The sequence below is a fragment of the Eupeodes corollae genome, chromosome 2 (genome assembly GCF_945859685.1).
Source record: "Eupeodes corollae chromosome 2, idEupCoro1.1, whole genome shotgun sequence".
Taxonomy (NCBI): domain Eukaryota; kingdom Metazoa; phylum Arthropoda; class Insecta; order Diptera; family Syrphidae; genus Eupeodes; species Eupeodes corollae.
The window spans coordinates 130,748,007-130,772,259 of record NC_079148.1 but is presented as its reverse complement, the minus strand read 5'-3'; the positions used below and the strand labels follow the sequence as shown (position 1 = coordinate 130,772,259).

Sequence of the window (24,253 nt, the reverse complement as noted above, 5' to 3'; positions counted from 1 at the left end):
GTTGTTTATTCAAAACGACAAAAATATAACAACTGTTGAGCGACATTTTTAATGTTAATGAACTATTTCAATAAAAATCAATTTATTTATATACAAACAATTCAGGAACAACAAAAACAACCTACCTACCATTTATATATTCAGGTTTTAATTAAATTTTAGATTTTAAATTAAAAGAGTTCAAATCAAAATGTTAATTAAAATCAAAATATTTTGAAGCAAAACGGACGAGACGGGATAAATTGACATTTGAATTTGATATATTATGCAACAGTCTTAAATTTGGACTTAATTTCGCACAATCACTTGTGAACGAACACAACTGTTTCAATAAAACTTCTTTTTTTTTTTTGAAATGTTGTTGAAAATATTGTGTTAAACATAAATATTTAAATATTATGTCAATATGTGTGTGTTTTTTTTTTTTGTTGTTTTCAACTGTGACAATATTTGACGTGGATGGCAAACGTTTTGTTTAAAAAATGAAAGTAAGAGCATAATATTTACTTTTTAGTTTTAGTTTTGTTGTTTTAAAATTTTTATATAAAATTAAAAACAAAATAACAAGAATACAATTTCCTTTGAAAATGCATAAATGCAAAATCACAAAATCAAAAATAAATATTGATTTCAAATTACACAAGTCACACTCTATGTCGAACAAGCAGGATTCCTCGCTGGATCCTCCTGTATCGATCATATCAAAACCCCGCGTATCATTACTGAGCAGTGTGTTGAATATCGAGCGGAGGAGAGGCATTCTAGAAAAACTAATTGCTATAATGAAAGCAACATATGATGGGTCCAAGTGTCACTTTCCGCACGATAGGAATAACGCTATCAGCTTAAGAACAAAGCTACGACTGTTTCGCACAAATGTCAAATCTGTGCTTCTTTATGGCTGCAGCACTTGGAAGGTTACTTCAGCCAAAATAAGAAAGCTGCAATAGATGTCTTCGCAACATCCTAAGAATTTTCTGGCCAAACTGTATATCAACAGACTATAAAGAACGAAGGCGTAAGTTGCAATGGATGGGACATACGCTTCGAAAAAGTAGCGAATGGAGTGCAGGACAAGCAATGCAGTGGAATCCGCTCAAACAAGAAGGAAGAAGAGCTGGTCGACCGAGAAGCACTGGCGCAGGACAGTTGAGGAGAAATTAGCGTCACTAGGCAAGAGTTAGAGGCAGCTAAAACACATCTCCTGAAACCTCACACAATGGTGCATAGTCGTAGTAGAAGCTCTATGACCCTTAAGGGGTTCCCAAAGGAATTAAAAGGTCTGAGGACCGAAGTAAGTAAGTAAGTAAAAAAGTGGGTAGCTTTCTAAGATGACCAAAAAAAATAATTGAAGGTTCCGTCGAGTGAAACAAAAAATTATTATAACTTTCAATGATAAAACCTTCTAATCAAGAAAATACGATTTTTAAGAAAATTGACATGTAATTTTTACATTGTTATTAATGGCACTCAAAGCATCCTCGTAATTTTTCTTCCCTCACACTCTTTTACTATTATTTCAAAGGACAATGAAATAGACAGCTACATTTTGCTCCTTAAATAGTTCACCCGAAATCCCCGTTTTTTGTTAAAAGCCGTAGAGCCCAATCGCTAATGTTTTCTACATAATGATTTGGTTTTTTGCCGTACTTTGTGAATGTGAAATACCGTACCATTGTTTAAGAATTTGAAACTTATCCACACTGTCATCTTTTTTAAACACTTTCTTAATTCGTTAATTCTCAAACTACATAGCTTTTAATATCAAATCATAAATGCATCAGTGAATGCCAAATCAAATTATACTTTTTCAAAGGTTTTTGATGACTTAAGTTCAAATCTGACTTCAGAATTAATCTGTATCCACAAGGTTTTGAAATACAACCTTTTATAATTCGAAAAAAACTTTATATTAGGCTTTTTAAGGCCTTTTAAATTCAAGAAGTATTTTTAATGAAAACGGGAATTTCTGAATTTCAAGCATTTAAGCTCGTTATCAATGACACTCTATTTGTTAGCTCTTTAGAGAAAGCTAATATCTTTGCTAGGCACTTCGCCGCCGGATGGATGATGAGCATTTGTCCAGCCAATTCCCAGAAATGGCGAATCTTACTTACCATCTATTTATAGACCCATCGAGAGAAGATTGGGAGGATGATATCGTGTCGATAGGTTTCGACACAAGCATCTTTACTGACGGCTCAAAGATGGAGTGCGGAGTTGGTTCTGGGATCTTTTCTGAGTTCCTCAATGTAGCCAAATCCTTTAGGCTTTCTGACTTTGCTAGCGTTTTTCAGGCTGAACTGCTGGCAATAAGGGGGACATGTAAGATACTTAAACAAAACCGAAATGCGGCTATCTTTACAGACAGTCAGGCAGCTGTCAAAGCCATTAACTCGGCCATATCCTCATCTAAATTGGCCCAGCAATGTCGCGATGAGTTTGCGAGCCTGAATATTAACCTCGGTGTCACCCTGATCTGGGTTCCGGGTAGTGGTATCGTGGGAAATGAACGGGCTGACGAGCTAGCCAGGCAAGGATCGGCCATTCATAGCTCACTTGCGGAAATGGTTAACATTCCTCTTGGTGCTATGAAGGGTAAAATCTTTTCTATCTACCAAACTGAATCAAACCGAAGGTGGAGCAATCTACCCAACTGCATCATATCTAGGAAGATATGGCCCACCTATAATAAAACCCGTACAAACGATCTTCTATGCAGGTCTAGGCAAGACATAGCCAGGATTGTTGCTGTTTATATCGGACATTGGCCTATAGGAGTTCATGCAGAGAAGTTGGGTATCTCTTGCAACACCTTTTGCCGTAGCTGTAGTGACCAAAGAGAAAGTGAAACGATAATCCATTTCCTCTGCAAATGTCCTGCTTTGGCAAACACTGGAATGAAATACTTTGGAAAAGCATTTTTTCACGAACTTGATGAGCTATCTGAGACAAAGATTAGAGACCTAATCTTTTTTCTCAATGCGAAAAAATGGCTCTAACATAATCGCTATGAAGCTTCTCTATCAATCTATCCCTTTCAATCAAAGGTCAAACGAGTTTTTGGTATCAAAACGGCGCACTACAGCGCTAATTGGATCTCAGGCTAGGTTGCCTTGAGATCGCCAATTTCTACCTACCTTTAGCAAAAAATTACTAAAAATTGCATTTTGATTTCAATATCTTGAGAACAAATAACCCACAAAAAGGGTTGTTAATATTTTGTTACATTCAAAGACATACTCAACGTTTTTCAAAAAAAAAAAAAAATACTACAATAACAATTGTTCTAACGCATAAAATATTTCTCGCCGGAGAGATAAAACTTAAGTTTTTGAATCAAGCATCAGTGAGCGTGTTTAGTAGACAGATGGGGCACCGTCTCCAAACCTACCGCGTGCTGTTGTCATGTGTTCTTTCTCTTCTGTCCTTTTGTCTTGTGTTGTTATCACCTTTCATAGTCTAGTCACTCAAGGTAATGTGCCGTTTGGATTCGGCTTAAAACTTTAGGTCCCCTCTATCCCTGACAACAGTACTCGAACACAAAAATGGTTGAGAGTTGTAAGTCACTAGACCCTAGTTCTCAACGGACTGTTGCGCCACCAAATTTGTTTATATTTTTTATTAGGGGGGAGGGGGGTAAACTCATCGAACTCAATTATTATGTCAATTTTTTTTTCAAAGACTGCTAGAGACAACTGAGTAATGCAGCTTTCATGGTACTTAAACCACTCTGGATACCTACTTAATACTTCACTCCAACGAATTTATGAGAATTAAAAAGAAACAATATTTATTCAATTCAGCTCATTAGGGTAATCATATGCCCAAGTTGTTATAGGAAACCTAACCCAACAACATCACAATGCCCATTTAGAATATTTGTAAACTAGTTAAACCTTAAAAAATAAAGAAAATAACTACTTTCACTTTCATATGCAAGAGCTGGCGCTACTCTGATGGCTTTAGTGATGAGAGTAGGTTGGAGTGATTTTCTTTTTTGTTTCTTTAATTTCTGACAATTTGAATACATTTTAAAGCAAATAAAAATAAACTAATGACCGCCGACAGTATGGTTTTTATTTTTTTCAACAAATAAATTCCTACATATTTACGTAGCCGATTCACACTTGGAATTCCATATTACCTAAGACTTAGACTACCTAATACCTTGTATACCTATCCCATGCTCGTATAAGTTAAATTATTCGATAGAGGAACGAACTATTTTACTTTAGTTTTTTGCATTCCGCATACAAAACAATTGCCACTCAATGGTGCTGTCAATATAACTTATAGTGTATCTATATTTGTTTGCTCGTATGTATACTAAATAGTTTATTGTTTGTGCAAACGTAATTCAAATAGTTCAAACTCTAAGCATTTAAAAATAAACTAACGCCATCACAATGTGTTTTTATCGGTTTTTGTTTCTTGTTTTTAGTTTTGTCTTTTAGTTTTTTTTTATTAGATAACAGAAAAATACGTCCTCGTAGTTTAGGTACTAACAAAAAATAAAACTTCATGATGTTTTTTGTTTTATTGTTTTTAACTTCTATTTTATCACGTTGTCGTTGTTATTTAATTCGCATTTTAGTACCTATCTTCATACCTTATACTTATGGTTTCATAACACAATTGTTATTACTTTTTTGAGATAAAATATTATAATAACAAAAACGAAGATAATATAACTTAGTGTACTTGTACTTGTATTTTATGGACTTACTGTTAAATCTAGAAAAAACAAACAAAACATAAAATATCTAATTTGTTTGTTTTAGGCTTAAAATGTAACTGATGAATGTGCAAAGATAAATGACTTTAGAGTGTTGCATTTTAGTTAATTTGATAAGATCCAATTATAATGAGGTATAATTTTTTGAGAGTGGAAAATGACAATGACTTTTAATGACTTTACTGTATATAATCATACAGTAGAGACTCTTTAAACTAAAGTTGACATCAACCCTTTAGTGAAAGTCAAAGCCAAGTGACTAACAACTCTTTAATATTTCTGTCAACATAAGAAGAAGAATGTTGGAGATCTGAGATTTAGTTGCTCAACTGAAACAATCTCTTTCCAATAAGAAATTTAATTTTGAATAGCTTGCTTTTGGTGCAGCTGTCACTTTTTTGGCTGTCATATTTTGACTTTTGTGAAGTAAAATTTACGCAAGTACTAAAAACAATAAACTCTTTAAAGAAAGCTTTAAAAACTGTTAAATTTTTACTAAAAAAATGGTTAAAATTTTGCAGCCACAGTTTCCAAAACTAAAGCACTTAAAAATCGTCGTGAAAAAGCAGAAGCTGGCCTATCGTGAAACTGGTGTAGAAACTTAAGCTGTTGAAACTAGTTATAGTGATATGGAGAATGGAAACATTACTCGTGTTTTTTTGGCATTCTATAAATAGTATAGTAGAAAATTACCAAGAAAACCCATCGGCAGTACACAGATTTTTATATTTATGAATTGGAACAACAGACCTGTCAGAATAATAATAAAAAAAAGGAATTTTTGTCTTTATCAAAAGTCAAAATTAACTTCAGCAAAAAGAAACTAACTAAAACTAAAAAAATGAAAAATTTTAAAGAAGAAATGGTAAGAAAACATCTGGAAATTCAGATTCTAAAATTTGTTTATTTAACAATTGCAGCTTTGACATAAATAAAAACTTCAAGAAGGGGGTTTGTTCGTAGACTACTACATTAACATGTGGTGTTTAAGTGAGCTTGAAGCTCGTCTCAATTCTTTATATAACTGAATCTAGTTGAAATTAGCTTGATTTGACTCGATTCCGGTCGGAGATCGGAGTCGATTCAAAATTTGTAAAGAAGAACCTGTGTGGAGGAGTTGGTTTTGCATGTTTGTGTACACAAAATAAAGTTTTGTTTTAATTAAAACTAAACTAAAAATTGCACTTGGAGTTGGTAGCATATTCTTACTTATATGGTGCTGAACTAATCAGTTCTTCATTGTTTAACACGAATCAAATTATCTCACTTGCGCTTCATAAGAAACATCGAAACATCATTTGCATTTTAGAAAGTTCTGTTGAACTTTATCATTTTTAAATCTTCTTGTGCGGTGGAAACACCAAAAACATTTATTTAATGTAAACTGAGATAGACCTTTGGTGGAAACATAAAAAACTTAATTATCTTTTCTATTGTTTTCTATTTTCATTAACAAAACTAAATCATATCAACAGCAAAAGATTGATTTTTTTCCCAATGGAAAACATGCTTCCAAATGCACAACTACTCAACGAACACAGCCATCGATATACAAATGCAATATCAATCGTACCAACATTTGACAACGAAATCGCATAAGATCCATCCGAGACTCGTATAAATTTGAAAAACTCATACGTAGTAAGATTCTACTTTAACTATTATCAGTAGAATTAATACTGCTGATATTAATTTTGTTATTCTTGTAAAATCTTACTATACTATTGATAGATTTTCCAACAAAAAACGGGTGTTATACGTCGTTCAAAATTCAGTCCTCATTGATGATTGCCAAAATGACACTAGACTTTTTTTTAAGACTTGGTTCTGAAATCTTTTAAAGTTCAGTTAACACAAGAACATAAGCTCCGTGCGTCGATCGCTATAGCAATCTAATTTTTGCTGATCCTCTTTGGAACCTTGCACAGAATCAAATGAGCTGTGTTCCAGGCTTAGTTTCAAACATTTTCAGACTGAAAGTTTTAGTCTTTATTTTTCCGAAATCGTTTGACTTACATACGTCCAAAGCTTGAGTATAACTCCCATCTCTGGGCTGGTGCTCCTGCAACTTACTTAAGCTTCTTGGATAGTATTGAACGTAGAGCATTTAAATTGATAGATGATAATATCATCTTAAGTTCATTTACTTCGCTTGAACATCGTCGTAAGGTCTCTTGTCTGACCCTTTTTTACCGTTATTTTAACGGCTTATGCTCTAGTGAAATAGCCAGAGATTCATTCTTTAGTCGTACTACGCGAATGTGGAATGCCTAACCACACTATGTCTTTCCTAGTCATTGCAATATTTAGGAATTCATAACCAATGTGCACCGTCATCTCCTTTTAAACCCTCTCTCCTCTTCCTAGTGCTCACACTGTGCCTCTGCATAATAAGGGTGTAGTAATATCCCATTGAGTGTGTGTTTATTATAAAACAAAAAAAAAAAAACAATTTTCATAAAATGTATATCTTTTTATAAAACTGTTACTGAAGAAGAAATTTGTAGTACAAAAAATGTATATTGAAAATTACTAATATTTATTGAAAATTGTAGTGATTTTTTGAGAAAAAAAAAAACTCATTAAAGTTTCATAATTTAAAGAATAATTTTATTTTTTATTTAAAATAAATATAAGTTTTCTTTTGTTGATATTTATTTTATCAGGTTCTCATTCATGATAAAGTTGATCACAATTTATCAATGACCTTCGGTAACTCTGCTCGAGTAATTTTTTTTTGGCTTTAAAAAAGTAGTACAAACTCGTGCAAATTGGTGCGAAAACCGTTCCAGATATTTTGACAGTTTGCTTTCTCTCTGAGATCTGAGATCATATCATTCCCACACCTAAAATTTGACATTTGATAAATTTTTAGTGCGAGAAATGCCTGGAACAGGCTTATGGCTGAAACACAAACACGCTTCTGCTTCGCCTGACGTTTACAATTTCAGCCATAAGAATTCAATATATGCTTTCACAATGAAGCTTTGACCTCACGTTTCGTTTGACAATCGTAAATAAAAACAGAACTGAATGTTACGTAGTGTGACTCCAAACGGAAGCTCTAGTTCAAATTTGCTGAACATTTGCCTTTACTGGCAACTCAACAGCTTTAAAAAAAGTAAAAAAAAAAATACATTTGCTTTTGGAGGGATTCCCATTGGTTATTAGAAAAGGTTAAAAGGTGAGTTATTGAAATATACACACGATAAAAAATTCATATTTTTTATTGCTGCTAATGACAGAAGCGCCATTTTAGAAATGTCATATTAGAAATGTAATTCAAAGCAACCTCAAAGCAGGCCCATCGTAATGCAGACGAAGCTGAAGCGTGCTTGTGTTAGAAAAAAGCATGGAAATTGTTAATTTTCACTACAAAAATGGTTGAAATTTTCAAGTCACAGTTCGCAAGATCAAAGGAACTTTATAATCATACTAAAAAAGGTGGTAGGTATATTTCCAAACTGGTGTACAAATTTAAAAGATGTCAAGTTAACAAGTTAGTGATATTAAGAAAGGAAAACAATAACTCAAATTTGTATCATCTTGAGCAATGAGGTGCATTTTTATTTCGGAGGCTAACAAGCAGAATTGTAGACAGTCAAATATTTCTTTTTCAAAAGTCCCATAGCAAGGCAATAAAAATAGCTACAATTTATATTCTTTGAAGACTTGTAGCAACTATATAATTCACAGTATCTCTATGTAGCTCGAATTATATGGAATCTCGATTTATTCGATAAAATATGGTTCAAGACAATGTGTAATGGTCATCTTCTGATGAGCCCAACCATTACATTGGGGCGAAACGCATATATGAACACCTATGCTGGTTTATATTTATTTTCATTTTCATGATTTTAAATCATATTTATTAAAATATTAGAATTGTAAAATTGAAGTATATTTTCAACAAATGCCACAAGCAACGACACAAAATTAATTTTGATATTTCCTAAAATGGCCAATGACTTGAAAGATAAGTTCTTAAGCCAATGCTCTAGAATTGATTCAAGAACTTATAGATGGAGTTCATTAAGCTATCAAGGACTTAGAGCCACAAATATGGAAATTAGTCAAATGCAAAAACATCCATAGAATTCTGTTTGATAATATTCTTTTTTTTATATCCAAGATTCAGGACCAAGCCCAAGATTGATCGATTCCTCTTCTAGGTTTGGAATTCAGCATTCAACAAACCATACTAGACAGGCAAGTTTTTTTAAACTTGGGTCTAAAATCTATTAGATTTCTCTTAACACAACACCTCAAGCCTCCGTCAATCAATGTAGCAATCGAATATTTGCTGATCGAGGCCTTGCATAAAAATGTTCTGAATTTTTTTTTGAAAAAAACATCTTGAGTGATGAGGCCCATTTCTACTTCGGAGGATTACCTAATAATCAATCAGAATTGTGGTTCAGAAATCCCAAGAAATATTGTTTAAAAGCTTCTCCAGTTTAACTGTAACTGTTTTGTACCGTTCTTGGACAGACTGGCGCTGTGATTAGAACATATTAATTGTAAAATGATGCTGTCGACACTTTAACTGCGACTGCTACTGATCTATTCTTTATGATTTGTTTAGGACCGGAATTGAAAGGTATTGATGTCTATGAAGTCTATTTTCAACAAATTCCACAAGTACCGACATAAACGGAATTTTGATATTTCCTTTAGTGATTATCACAATTGGCCAATAACTTCAAAGATAAGGTCTATGCCAATCGACTCCAGAGTCGATTCAAGTAATTAAAGAAGGAATTCCCATGGAAATTAATCCTGGAAAAACATCCATCGATTTCGGTTTGATAATATCCTTTTTTGTATATCTAAATTAAGCCTCTTTTCAGAAAACCCTGTTAGGTTAGGTTAGGTTATAGTGGCTGTCCAAGATGGAAACGGACACACTTAGGCCAGTTTAATGGCCCATTGTGATACCACATGAATCTTGAGGCTTCCTCCTAAGCTCAATGGAACCAATTTGAGTCAATTACGAAAAATGAGTGGCTGATGTACAGGGAAAACCCTGTACATGTGGAAATTTTTTAAATGTCTCGTAAAAGGTTATAAACACTATCTTTTAAAGGCCGATTACAGCTATCAGTAAAATCCATCAGAAAAATCTGAAATGTTTTAGTGATGTGCGTTTATATCAATCAGTAAATTTACGTCATTAAATTAAATGTCACTTTGAGGTTCCGCGGCTTAGACAACTTTTTTACTGTTGCTGTCATCAGTAAAATTGTTAATAATGTAATCGGAACAGTAAACAATTAGAACACCAGGCTTTTGGCAGTCGACTCTTCAGTAAAATGAAATTTCATCATTAAAAAAATTTAAATGGATTTATAAATTAAATAAAACCTTAAAAGTATTGTTTTTTTTTTTTTGATAAAAATAATTGAATATTGGATTCATCTAACAGCATCAATCTTTTGCTAGAAATAAATCTTTAACATGTTCAAAAACTAAAATCAAAAATTTTATTGATGGATTTTACTGATAGCTGTAACCGGCCCCTTAGACAAGTTTTTTTTTTAAAGCTTATACGTACGTATGTATATCTGAGTTTATCAATGAGGAGAAAAAAGCTTTGAAAAAAGTTGCTATTACTATTCTGTTCGCTATTTCCATCTTTATCAAAAAATATCGTTCACATACAAAAATTACTGAAGAATGTTGAATATTTCAGCAACACAAAAATCAAGTTATTCAAATAATCATCTTGTTTTTCAAGCAAACAAAGATTCCTATACAGGTTGTTTAATTTTTGTTTTCATCAACATTTATTCATTTAATTCTTTGAAATAAAATTCCACCTTAATAATCACATTCAGAAAAAAAGAAAGAAACAAAAATGCCAAAAAAGCTACTTCAAAATATAAAAAAGCAACAATGTTTAGAAAATAAAAAGAAAAGATACAACAATAGAAGAAAAAAATTTAAATAATATGTAAATACAAAAGAAAGACAAACAAACAAAAATTCAACAAAAAAAAGAAATTCTGAAAAATGTATCTTTAATTCAAGAGACGAACATCATCTGAACATGACGTCTATCAAATTGTGTCATTGTTAAATAATTCACCCTTTTTTTTGAATGACCCTCGCAAAACTCGTGATTGATTGTGTGAAACAATGGAACATTCGAAAAAATAATAAACACCGAATATTTAATAATAATAATTTTCAAAATAAACCAAAACACACACAAAATAGTGACATTAAGAAAATATCAAAAATAAACTAAAAACAAGAAAAAAAAATAAAAGCAAATAAATAAATATATAAATATAGTATGTACATATGTTAGGGTGGTCCTTATTCTTAAGTTAAACATTTTTTTTTCTTAAATTTCGGGGGCCACCACGTAATTTTAATATATACCATCAGAAAGAAAATCAGTATTTTTTTTAGTGTTTTTTAACCAAAATCTGTATTTTTCAAATTCTTATGTTTTCATAATCACGACAAACAAATATTACTTAATTATTGTGGTTCTTATGAATTAACATATTTAGATCATTTATTTTAAAGATATAAGGATTGACTTCTTAGTTTTAGGGTATTTTTTCCTATAACCTTTTACCAACAAAACCAAATATTGCTTTTGTTCTTCATTAGTTGAAAATAATTTATTAAATTCTTCCATTAAAGCAACACCGCGCTCAACTAAATCGTTGACTACTCGCAAAAAATGACCAGAATTTTTGGCAGCTACATAATCTGAGTCTTCGTTCCAAGTTTTAACGTCTTTTTCCAGAAAACTGGATATACCTAGAATCTGGATGAATCTTAAGGAATTACTACTAACGAAATTTTCTACATTTTTTTCATGAATATGTGTGATATCAAGGCTTATTCTTTTTAAGCAATCTTCTGTGCCTTCAATTCTCAGTGCGTCTACCATTTTTTTCTTCTGTTCAACTAAAAGTTCGTCATCGAAAAAGGCAAGTGGAACTAGCTCTTCCGCAAAGTACCACAAATGATTTAGAATTATTTTCAGCGCAACAGAAGCAATATTTTTGTTGAAGATTTCGAAGGTCTTAAGGTCTTTCAATAATTGTTGGTCGTTTCTTGGTGCTAACCATCCGCTATGAGTTTGAAAGCAATGTTTAACATAAATTACCACTGTGAAAATGCATATTTCTCTCACAGCCTTTTCGTCTTTCTTTGTAAGCTTGAACTGATGCTTGAATAAATAAATTTTCAAACAGTATAAGGCTCTTGCCATCCACCTAGCTCGATATACACCAGCAGACCTCCTAAATGAAAAACCTTTTTCAGGAACACCTCCTAAGAAAATGGTCGTGAGATTCAACAGTTCTCTGTAGTTATCTCGAGGTTGATGTACTTGTTGTTGTTTTTTAGCAAAAAAAATCATGTCCGCGGCCACTTCTGCAGGAATATTTATCTCAGAGTCATCTGTTATTGTTTTGAAGTCACTTTGGTCAATAGTGTTCCAATTGTTCTTAAATCTTTTAAATGATTGTATATCAAGACCACTAGATGAGGCCAGCCAAAGAATTTTTTTATTTATTTTTCGTTCCAAAAGAACGCATACTCCACTTCTTAAGCCCGTATTTACAGCAGTAGAGTCAAAACAGAAACATTTAACTTTATCACTAAAATTCCATGAATTTATAGCTTCGGAAATAGCCGACGCACATGCTTCGCTCGTTCCACGTTGCAATTTTGGAACTGCGAGTAGCTGATCAACTCCATGTCCTGATACCAAAATTGGCAGCCGATCTACAGTTTCGTGCCCAGTAATATCTTCTATCAGTTTACCGTCCCAATATATTGTTAATGATGAATTATGTTTAAACTCACTTTTGAGACACTCTGCAACAGCTTTGCGATTTTTCACACGCTGCCGACGAATAGAAGATCTATTGACATTAAATTCTGATGGATCATAGCCTGCACTTTTTAAAGAAGACGTCACAACCATAGTTGCTCGCCTGTCACTCAATTTAGAGACATCAAGAGTGGATGCTAATTGACTGTTAATTATATCTTTTCGAGCTTGTTTCTGAGGTGGCTGCATTTCGGACAATTGTGGTTTGGCAAAGTTTCTTCTTCACTGGTGGTTTCAAACGACGAAATAAATTGAGATACTAAAGAAATTGAGGACTTTTCTGATAATGCCGAGATATTTTTGTTTTCACGCTCGCGCAATTTTTCAAGGCGTTCTTCCTCTTTTCTTTTATTTTCCTTAATTTTCTTTCATTTGTTTAAAGTTTTTCTGTCAACTGAACCAATTAAAAATTGATGTCGATTTTGTCGTACTGCTATTAAAAACTGCTTGTCTTCTTCGGAAGTCGTAATATTTAAAGCATCACAATGAGCAATGTCAAATAAACCTTCTAATTTTTGTTGCCAGTTTTGTTCTTTTATCTTCAATGTTTCTGAACGTTTGTTCTTGTTTTCTTAGTTATTTTTTTGGATTTTGCTATTTAAAGAATTAATTTTTCAATTTTACTGCTGATATGTATTTTAAATTGAATTGGCATACTAGTTTTTTCCCACAAACTTATAATTGCACAAGCCGTCAAAGTCGCAGATTCACGTACGCTTTTTTTGCTTCATTTTTGTAATGAAAAAAGGACCGCAGAACTTCACGGATGGATGGCAACGTTGATTGGCTTAATGCGGATAATAATTGACCGATAAGACAGACTTTACTTTGATTTCTAGTAGCTTTACAGAGTCCGCTACTTGTAGACGCCATTGCAAGTTAAAACACGTCACTTTAACTTAAACTGAAGTGCGCGGGGGGCTAAATCTCGACGCGTCGGTACAGAAAAGCCCTCGAGGGGTGGAGGGGATAGACAGCGATTGTCTATGCGAGTTTCACTTGTTGATGTGATTTAAACACCTAAATGAAACATCCTGAAAAAAGGAGACCCTCTGAACTGCACCAACTATAGAGGAATAAGTCTACTTAACATCGCCTATAAAATCTTCTCTGCCGTAATATGTGAACGTCTAAAGCCCATCGTCAACAACCTGATAGGTCCTTATCAGTGTGGTTTTAGACCAAAAAAGTAAACAGTTGATCAAATCTTCACATTACGGCAGATCCTGGAAAAAACTCAAGAACACCAAATCGGCACCCACCATCTTTTCATCGATTTCAAGGCCGCATATGACTGCATCTACAGGGACGAGCTGTATAGAGCCATGTCTAGTTTTGGCCTCCCCGCCAAACTCGTCCGTTTGTGCAGGACGACCATGGAGAATTCACGCTGCTCCATAAAGGTTGGAAACAACTTAACAGAACCTTTCGATGTCAAAAAAGGTTTAAGACAAGGTGAAGGGATGTCATGCGATTTGTTTAGCATCGTACTTGAAAGAATAGTGCAGAGCTCACACGTCAACACTAGAGGCACTATGTTTCAAAAGTCGTCCAATTAGTAGCATATGCTGATGACGTTGACATATTTGGAAGAACTCAGAGAGATGTCAATGGGGCTTTTGTGAGTATTGAGGCAGAGGCGGCAAACATGGGTTTAACGGTTAATGAGGGCAAAACAAAGTACATGCTGTCGTCTAGAAAGGACATACAACAACGACGTTTTGGTCAAAACGTCACAATCGACAGACGTAACTTGGAGGTAGTCAAGGACTTCGTCTACCTAGGCCACGCTTTAAACGCAGAAAACAACACCAGTTCTGAGATCAAACGAAGAATAACTCTTGCTAACTGCAGGTTCTTTGGGCTAAAAAAAGCAATTGGTTGTTAAAGTCCTCTCTCGAAATACCAAAGTGTTGCTATATAAGACCCTCATCATCCCTGTACTGCTATACGGTGCAGAAGCATGGATTGTGACAAAAGCGGATGAAAGCACCTTGTGTCGCTTCGAGAGAAAAGTTCTTCGTGTTATCTACGGTCCCGTATGCATCGAAGGGGATTGGAGGAGAAGATGGAACGACGTAGACTTAGCCAAAAATGTAAAAGTCCAACGACTAATATGGCTGGGTCACGTAGAGCGCATGGAAACCAATGCTCCGGCCCGGAAAGTCTTCGATTCCGCACCTACAGGGCAGCGCAGTAGAGGCGCGCACAAGTGGAAGGTGACCTCACCCAACTGGGAGCGCGAAACTGGAGACATCTAGCTAGGGACCGAGCTAGATGGAGAAGTTTGTTGGGTGAGGCCCTAGTTCACACAGGACTGTAGCGCCACCTTAAGTAAGTAAGTAAGTAAATGAAACATCACTGTAACTATCATTTAGACTGTCATTTGATGCTTTTTGTAAAAAGTTTGACAGCTGGTAGCAACCTCTAAATCTTAACAAAAAAATTTAATAAAAAAAACTAACTTCATATTTAAGGGTATGTATTCGAATGAGAAAGTGCCCTGGGGAAAATTCAAAAGTCATAAAATAAGGACCACCCTAATGTATGTAGGTACCTAAAAATGAAGGTAGGTGTTTTGCATATTTTTTTATTTTTTGCAAACTTTTAAGTCAAATTTTTAAGATGATGTCAGAATGTATATTTTGCAAGTGAGGTCGTATCTTGTCACCTTCGATTGTGTTTTTTTTTTTCGTTGTTGATGTCGATGTCGATGCTGTTTCTGTTTCTTATATAAATATATGTATTTACCTACCTAGAGAAAAGATGTTTTATATTTTTCTACCTACAGATTGTTTACAGTTTACTTTTGCCAGCTCTATTCTCAGGAAATTCCATTTTTATCTTCATGGCAGCAGCAGCAACAGCAGCAGTTATATGTAGACTTAGACTGTGCTGAATCTGAAGCTGATGCTGTTAACAAAACCACAAATGAGGGGCAAACAAATTTGCAAAACGACACAAAAAAAAATAATAATAAAAACTCGTCGAGAGGAATGAAACCTGTCTGTTGTGTACATAGGGTTGCCACAATATTCTTTTAAGAATTCATTGAATAATTCAATAAAACACTTAACAAGGTTAAGAGTTTGATTTATAAACTAAAAATGTAAGGTCGTGATATTTTTGTTCTTGAAACCTACTGTCGAGTATTATCTTTGAAATTTGATCTTTTTTGTATCTAAACTTAAGTATGGCAACCCTGTTCCTTTTTTTTCATTCAAGGTGTGTCCAATAAAAAACATATTAACTTTATTCTACAACACCACCACCGACCGTAGGTAAGTACAACTCGAACTCCATTCGCCATGTTTATTCCATTGAATCTAAAGATACTATCTATCTTTTTACCTACCTACAATACATACTTAGATTTATGCACATTTTGTTTTTCTTTTTTCCTTTTGCACAAAATTTATTTGGAGTCGTTGGGGAAAGTCCATCCAAGCTTCAAGCACAAGGTAAATGAGGAAAACAGGAATATCCTGGAATTAGTAGTTTTTATCTTGTTGGAGTTGTAATTTGTAAAATGGAAAGGGTATTTTCAAATGCAGGGAATTTGGGATAATTATGGAAAGTTGTACGAGAACTTGGGAATTAAATAAAAAGAATGAGAACAGTGTTGCCCGTTTCAATGAGACTTTGGGTTTGTTTTATCTTGTAAGAGATTTCGAAAAATGTATTTAATCATCTTGAGAAGGGAGTAATGAGGTTTTCCATTGGTTAAATAAATCAATCAAAATCAAAAAATCAATGTCAAAATAAGCTACACTGTATCAAAAAAAAATTCGTACAGGTGATTCTTCAAAATAATAGCTAAGGTATTAAAAGAAAATCAGATTTGCAACCATTCTTTTTCTTAATTTTGGTGTTGTTTATTATAGAAAATAAATTGGGTGGAGCAAAAGTCCGTTGAGAACTAGGGCCCAGTTAGTTACAACTCTCAACCATTCCTGTGTGCGAGTAATGTTGTCAGGAATGGAATGCCGAATCCGAACGGCTAATTTGATAAAACACTTTTTCATAACAAGAGTTACTCATGGAGAATTTGTCAATTCCTCGCAAGAGGCAGTACCCGTGAAAAGACTTTAGATGGCATAGGCAGGGATCGAGCCCAAGACCTCTGGCATGACAGTCCAACGCACTAACATCATGCCAAGGGTACTACCTCAAGTTGTTTATTATATGAGGATTAAAAATAATACAAAATAAATTAGTACAAACTTCGTGAAGAAAAAAAAATGCAACAGATTAGGCAAAGTAGGAGATCAAAGGTCAAAAACTTGCACGTACAGTGATAAAAAACTTAATTATATATATGTATATGTATGTTTTAGTAGCGAGTGTGATAATCTTTCGATTTTATGACATCCTGAAGGCGATTCTTCATAGAGAGAACTAGTTTTGAAGTGACTTCCGGCAAAATTTTGTTCCATTCTTCCAATACAACGGCTTTTAGCTGGTTTTTATTACTTATTTTTAATTCTCGGACCTTTCTTCCTAAATAATCCCAAAGATGCTCAATGGGATTAATGTCTGGGGATTGATGACGATGAGGTAATTGCGATTTAACAATATAGAGAAGCCACTCCTTTACTATCCTTGATTAATGTGTAGGATCGTTGTCTTGCACAAGTAAAAAGTCGTCTTTAAGGCCAATTTTTAACGCGCTTTCAAATTTCTTTTTTTAAATTTGTAAATATTTGTTTTTATCCATTTTTGTTTCTATAAAAACTAAATTTACCACACCATTGGACCCAATAGCTCCCCAGACCATAACATATCCGCCTCCATGTTTCACCGTTGATTGCAAATTCTTCGCATCTAATGCTGTGTTTGGTTTCCTCCACACAAATCTGCGACCGTCCAACCCAAAGACATTAAACTTGCTTTCGTCAAGGAATAAAACATTCTTCCAAAAATCATCTGGTTTCGAAATGTATGCATTCGCATAGTTCAAGCGTTTTGAAACGTTTAATTTTGAAATATATGGTTTTTTTTTGTACCGTGCGACCATTATATCCCTTTGAATGCAGAAAGGTCCGAATAGTTTAAGTGTTAAGCGATATTCCATCATTTGCTTGAATGTAAGCAGCTATTTTAGGATCACTGAACTTGGGATCAGCCTTTACCATTCTTTTAATTTTTCTTCCAGGGACAACTTCAAAGCTTTTATTTTCAAATAATTATTTTTTGATACATTTTGAACTGTTGACCGGGGTCTACCAATAGTTTACGATATCTCAGCATAACTTTTCCCGTCGTTTCTTAGCTCGAACTTTTTGTTGTAGTTTTGTTGCATTTCCTATTATACATTTTAATTTTATCAAACAAAGTCAATAAGCTCAGATTTGTGGTAGGAAGTTCATAGCGTAAAGGAAACCCATTTATTTTCAATTTCGATTAAAACGTTTGGGTAAGTGACATTTTATCGTTCTTCTATTATTTCCGATAAATAAGAATGCCAAGAGAAAACTTAAAAAAAGTCACATGTTTTAAAACTTATTACTTTTCTTTTTATTCTTTTTTATTTGTTTCTCGACATTTTTTGGGATCAGAATACGAAAAAAGTTCTGAACATAAAACTTCCGAGTCCTTAATGGCTGAAACACAAACACGCTTCAGCATCAGATTCGTCTGCGTTACGTTGGGCCTGCTTCGAGGTTGGTTTGAATGACATTTCTAATATGGTATTTATAAAATGACACTTCTAATATGAATTTTCTAAAATGACACTTCTGTTATTGGCAAACTGTTATTTTTTTCAAGTTTTTGCAGTAAAAATATGAATTTTGAAATCAAAAAAAAAAATGTATCGCGGAAGTAATTTACACAGCCTATAGTGGGTATGTTCAGCTCATGGAGCAAGAAGAAGCGCAGACTCAAAGACGTTGGTGAGTCCTGGAGCTCAATCTACGGAGTTCTTTAATCTATGAGAAGTTCTTCGAAACTAATTTTCTGTTCTACAAAATTAAAACGTTTTTAAGAATAAAATGTATAGTTATTCTACGTATATTTCAATAACTTGCTTTTCACAGGTATTCTTGCCCATTCTTCAACTAAATCCATCTTTAGGTCATTTTTGTTAGAAATATGGCTCTCGCATATTTTTGTGTCCAAAGGTTTTCGATGACATTCAAATCTGGACTCTGTGCCGGCGGTTTCATGACGTGAGGGCAGTTATAATTTAGCCAAGTTTGAACAATGCCCGATGTATGTTTCGGATCATTGTCTTGATAAAATCGAAATGTATCCTTTATGCGCTCTGGAGCAAATTATTTTTGAGAATATTGACGTAATTTATGCATGGTACTCTCAATAAATTGCAACTTGCCGACTCCAGCTGCAGACATGCAAGCCTACACCATGATATGTCCTCCTCCATGCTTCACTGTTGCTCTTAAGTTTTTTTCTTGGAGCTCTGTGTTCGGTTTTCACCACACATAAGACCGCCCATCGGATCCAAACATATTAAATTTGGATTCATCCGCGAATATAACACTCTTCCAGAACGTGGAATCCTTTGTTGTATGCTCCTTTGCAAACTGAAAACGACTAAGTCGATTATTTTATTGATAAAAGGTTTCTTGCTTGCTACTCTTCAGTGCAAGTCATTATTTCTAAGGCAACAAGGTTTTCGCCATCTCACTAGCCAGTTCTGGTGCCGATTACTTTAGATTTTGTTTTACTCTTCGCACAATATATCATTCATCCGATGCACTAAATATTTTGTTCGGAGGTTTTCTTCCTTTATTTCCAATTCGATTCCCGATTCGGCTATTTTTCGCCGAGAAAGTCCATTGTTATGATGATGAAGCACTAATTTACGCTGTTCAACTGTTGTTTGTTTTCCCATCTTCGTAACACGTGTTGCTTTTGCGAAAAATAACCAAAACTGGTAATTTTATTTGAATATAAAACAAATAAGAGCTGCAAAAATCACCGTTATCTCGATATTTTCACTAATGCAGGTGATCTTTAAACACTGTTGGTCAAATAAGCTTTAGTTCTAAAAAATGTACTTATTTCTTTGTTTTTAAGTTAAAAATGGTGTTTCAAATAAATTTAATTCATTCAAATGTCATGTTCAATTTAAAAACTTAATAAACCATTCTGTGTTTGTACTTTCCAAACAACTTTTATTGTTAAGGATGTATGAGGTATGGATCAAATAAGCTGTAACCCACTGCACATACAATTGGAAGGCAATGAACTTATTATCTGACTTTTAAATTTTAAGTTCAAAATAGCTTTGCGGCTTAAAGTTCATCCAAATATTGGTATATTGGGGTTTCGTCTGCATTGTAATCAAAACGAAATGCATTAACTTTAATTGGGATCTTTTTAAAATTTTAAAACTTATTGCATACACCGATTGAAATAAACCTTATCACTAATTAAAGAAATCGAACTTGAATAGTTTCATATTGCACTGAACGCATTCATTGTCAATGAATATTTTTTTCACAGAAATGAAAAACATTAGGCCTGTTCATTTTTAGTTCGTTGAGAACTAGGGCGCAGTGACTTACAACTCTCTACCATTCCTGTCTGCGAGTACTGTTGCCAGGGATGGAAGGGACCAACAGTTTTAAACCGAATCCGAACGGCAAATTTGAGAAATCACTTTTCATGACAAGAACTCTTGGAGAATTTGCCAATTCCTCGCAAGAGGCAGTACCCGTGAAAGAAACATTAGATATCACAGACGGGGATCGAACCCAAGACCTCTAGCATGACAGTCCAACGCACTAACCATCATGTCCTCTTTTTCGGTCAAAGATTTAAAAAACAAAATTTATAGGAAATAGAAGTGTTAAAACATTCAAATGAAAGTTATATTAATTTATTTTTAAAATTGATGTCAAATAGGCGTGTTTTTAGAAAATAGAAATCTCCAGTTTTGAAAATGCCTGAAACATACTTAATTGTCAATGTCTTCTTTTAATTTATTCAGTCTTAATTTTGAACTTTTAAATTACATAAATCTGTAAAAACCTTAACTTATCTGAATTCTAAGAGCAATTCCTCATAACCAAATTTAATTGCTATAAATAGTTTTGAAACGGAACTGTATAAATCTCTGCTTTAATTTGTAACAATAATTCCATAATCTATGTTAATATTTCAATTAGCATAACAAGTTAAGTTTCTCAGCCATTCTCAGAACATTGCTTTTGCTTTTATTACATTCTCCATCATCAATCAAAAAACTTTCACGGCAACTCTGGTTTCTGTTGATTTGTACATTGGAAAATGGAAAACACATTTTTGGAAGCTGAGAGGATTTGTTATTTTTTTTTGATTTGACAAAATGACAATACACCTTATTGGAATATGGAAGGAAAGGAGAAATGCTTCAAACAAAAAAAAAGAAAAACAGGGAATCAAGTTGAGGTAGCAGCGCCCTTTTTATCATTTTTCCCACAAAAACACACAAAAAACAATTTCAACCCAATGGAACTTATTCAATAATTAAATTTAATGATCGTTTTATTTTTCTCATCCAAAACTCACCTTAATTCATTTCCAAATTAAATCCTCGCAATTGAATTGCAGCAGCAGCAAAGCAATCAAACCAAAGCAAAGCAAATAAAACAACAACAATGCGCCGACGACGAATACAGAGCGAATCGACAAAAATCCAAGCGCCACTCCTTTTTCCTTTTTCACACGAAGAGAAGTTAAAAATCTCGTGTATAGTATTTTGTGGTATTTTGTATCCAGGGATTCTTTATCTTTATTATCCTAGTTCTGGACTCTGGAGCAGCAGAAGCAGCAAAAAGAAAATGCACAAGTCACTGGGAGGAACACGAAAAACAATTAATATTTATTTTCTTCGATTAGTTGCGAGGCTTTTGTCTGCCTTTTATTTTCTCAAACTTGTTTTCTTTGTTTTAACTTTCTTTTTTATTTTTCTTGTAAAATCAATTTGTATTGAACTTTTGTGTTTCTTGGCACAAACTTTATTCGGAAAAGCAAGATATTTCGAATTTAATTTTCACTTGTTTTTCTTTTATGTATATTTCACTGAAACGCGACCAAACGACGACGAACGAGAAGAGAATAATGCAAAACAACGAACGAACGAAGACTTGAGATTGAGATAATGCAGAAAAATAGGCTTGATGTTAATAAAATATGATTCTACAATATTGAAGAAAATCGAATAACAAAACACCAAGAATCGAGATTGAGAAGAATCATCGACATCGACGAACAAACGAGTGGGAGGCAAGAATGGGACAACAATTTTTTTTTTCTTTTTACAAATTTTCACTTTGATTTTGATGTTTTCTTCATTAAATTGGAATTTTTGTTTCACTTTAGGTTTACGCGATTTATTTTCTTTAGATTTTGCAACATGGAGTTGGTTTCTCAGTCGAAGAACTTGAAAATTCAATAGAATTGCAGTTCACAAACACTTTTCTTTTGATTTTTTAAAGAATTCAAAGAGCAAAACTTTTTGCAGAATGAAGAAAAAACTGTATTCCGCGAAATTCAGGACGAATTAAAAGTTACGTCTTTTTCAGTGCTCGTGTCAGCCATTACTACACTAGAAAATCCCATTCGACCTCGGTGGACTGGAATTCGATTGGAAAATTGTGAGTTCTTTCGCTTGAAGTTGGGGAAGTTTTTTGTTCCCTTTTCCAATGCAATGGAATACACGGAGAATGCTGTGGAAATGAAATGGGATATTTTGTGTTGTTTTCGTTTTTTTTTTCAATGCGCTGGGTAATTTTGAGGAATTTATTTTGACAGTTTCTTTTGTGTTGTGCATTTTATAGTATTCATGGGGGAAGGGAATAGTTTTGTGGTGAATTTTAGTTTCAACTATTTTTATTTAAGGTGAATACAAATTTATTGTTATTTGTATAGAGGGTCTTCCTTTAAGTGGTTTTTATTTGGAAATTAAATCAAAACAAGAATTTTTAAAAAGAAACCAATTGATGTGTATTTTATTGTGCCATTTGCAGTGGATGAGGATGTCATCTTATTTGCGTCTTTACGCCCTCGATAACTTTACAAATTCCATCTTAATGGTCTTGAATCGATTGTAATAGACCTTATCTTTTTAACTTCCCATAGGAAGTTATTGTAATGGGTCCGATTTGTCAAATTGAAAATTTGGACATATCTCGGCGTTTCAAGTCCCTAGAGTCGAAATAAGAGATTTTTAGAAAGATGTCTGTGCCTGCGTGTGTACGTATGTACTTTCGTACGTCCGTACGTTCGCGACGTTTTTTTCGTCCTCCATAGCTCAAGAACCAGAAGAGATATCGACTTCAAAAAAAATTTGTTATACATATAAAAAGGCAGAAAGATGCAGAAAGGGCTCTCAAGAAAATTGCGTGGGTGGTTTTTTTACCATAGCAGTTTGAAAAAAAGGTGAAAATTTTGTTTAACCCTAAATATCTTACGAACGAAAAACGCTAGAAACTTGAATTAAATTTAATATAATATATTGTAACGTGATATCAAAGAAGTATATTTTTTGAAAAAAATCCAATTAATGGTTTTTTCTATAAATCAAAAAAACTGAAAAAAAAAATTGTCACATCCAAAATTTTACAACTTAAATATGATTTATCTCCAAAACAATTTTGTGCAACGAAGAAGAGTGTTTTTAACATCTGATAAAATTTTGAGAAAAATCGAATTGACACAAAAAATCTAAAAAAAACTTACCAAAAAATTTGGTCAAAATTGAATATCGATTCAAATATCTTTTCAAAAACTTAAAATTTAGGCTTCAAACTTATTGTATCTTATAAGAAATATTGTTTTCAACATTCTGAAAATGTTGAGAAAAATCGAATTCACAGTATTTTTACAAAAAATAAAAACCTAAAAAAAAATTAATAAAAGTTGGTAAAAACTGATTTTTGGCTCAAATATCTTTTCAAAACTTTGAGATATTGGCTTTAATTTACTTTTGTCTTTCAAGAAATATTGTTGTCAACATTCAGTAAAATTTTGAAAAAATCGAATTGGCAGTTTTTGTACAAAAAATTAAAAATCTAAAAAAAAATAACAAAAGTTTTTAAAAATTGATTTTCGACTTAAATATCTTTTCAAAAATTAAAAATATTGGCTTCAAACAGATTTTATTTCACAGAAAATATTGTTTTCGATATTCAGTAATTTTTGCATAAAAATCCAACAGTTCGTTTTTTCATACAAAATAAAATCTACAAAAAATAGTACACAAATTTGGTAAAAATTGATACGAGTACATGTAGACAAACTTTTAAGCAAGATAAATCGACAGAAGGAATGGGAAGTTATCAGAGTGGGTCGCATCCCACCCTCTTTTTTTTATAATTTACAGTCACTTAAGGGGTTTTTAATACCCAGTGCGAGCATTAGGCAAATAGGGAAGGATTTTAAAGAAGATACCGGTGCACATTGGTCTTAAGGTTCTGAACATCAAAATGGGAGGGAAAAACAGAGTTGCCCAAAGCATTCCGCATTCTCGATGTGCGATGTAAGAAAGAATCTCTATACTTGACAGTACGCCCGAAATTGAACTCAAGGGTTAACAGATGAGCATTCCTGGAATATTATGGAATAATAATAATAATATACAGAACATTGTTTGTAAAAATATCGATAAGACAACGAAAGGCATGAAACATTGCGGCGGTGTT

The 24,253-nt window shown here is 33.4% G+C and overlaps 1 protein-coding gene across 4 annotated transcripts in view; it reads right to left on the bottom strand.

Annotated features, from left to right (window-relative positions):
* The window catches only part of LOC129947898 (serine-rich adhesin for platelets), a 235,095-nt gene extending 212,953 nt beyond the window's left edge, over positions 1 to 22,142 (bottom strand). For all 4 annotated transcript variants that reach the window (XM_056058650.1, XM_056058652.1, XM_056058651.1 and 1 more), the window contains exon 1: positions 21,120 to 22,142. The gene's annotated coding sequence lies outside the window, so the exon portion shown is untranslated. The remainder of the gene's footprint in view (positions 1 to 21,119) is intronic.
* Between the last annotated feature and the right edge of the window lie 2,111 nt (positions 22,143 to 24,253).